Here is a 1,032-nt window from a genome sequence, read left to right on the forward strand (position 1 = left end):
TACTCTACTGGTACGTACGTACTGGACGATGTTGATAAAAGATGGACGTACTGGAGCAGGAGGGCGGCAGGGTGGTCGAAAAGCTCGGGGCTCGGTGCATCATTCAAATCCAGCGCAAATGGGCTGGGTTCGGGTTGGGGTTTACATACGTACGTACTCTACTCGAGTAGGAGAAAGCGTAGTGTGCGGGCAGAGTGTTGAAAGGGAGAGAGGGATTTGGTGGAATAGTTGTTGTATTGCTTGAGCCTCGTGGGCATATATATAGGAGTCTAATGATCTACTTGGAGTACAAGGCAAGCCAGAATATTTCCTAGTCTAACCTATGTTTCCTAATACAATCACGTTACTCAACATCCCCCCGCAGTCACAACGGTAGAGATGCAGACGGTGAGACTGGAGAAGAATCCGAAGGCAAGCCGACGGACACCCCCCACAGTCGTAACGGTCGATGCATCGCGGAGTCGTGGCTGGAGTGGAAACCAACGAGGTTGCTCAAGCGGGCGGTAGCCCTTTGTGCCGTTTGTCGATGTAGCCGAGAGCGTGGGTGGTGGAGCCGTGGTCGAGGTAGCCGTGCGAAGAATGCCGTGGTCGATGTCGAGTCGGGGTAGCCGGTGTCGAGGAAGTCGCCGTGGAGCCGCGGGCGCAAGGGGGCGCCGAGTTAGCATGGGCGCAGTGGTGTCGAAGTAGTGGTGCGCCAGGAAGTAGATGATGTTGACGACGCGTCGCGGCGGGTTTGCCAAGCCCGGGGACACATCGTGGACGAAGGCACGCACCGGTGTTGCCAGCACCGGGCATGCGTAGACGGACGAAGACGAAGTTGACGAAGCGCCGCGCCAGGCTTGCCAGGCCCGGGGACACGTCGTGGACGAAGGCACGCGGCGGTGTTGCCAGCACCGGGCATGCGTAGACGAGGGACCTGCACGAGCTGTACACCATGTCGGAGAAGTCGGAGAGGCCAGCAGAGAAGGACTCGACGACGGTTGCGGCGCCAATCGGCGCGGGGCCAATGTCGCCCGCGGTTGTCGGAGTAGA

The sequence above is a fragment of the Triticum aestivum genome, chromosome 6A, assembly GCF_018294505.1.
Source record: "Triticum aestivum cultivar Chinese Spring chromosome 6A, IWGSC CS RefSeq v2.1, whole genome shotgun sequence".
Lineage (NCBI taxonomy): Eukaryota > Viridiplantae > Streptophyta > Magnoliopsida > Poales > Poaceae > Triticum > Triticum aestivum.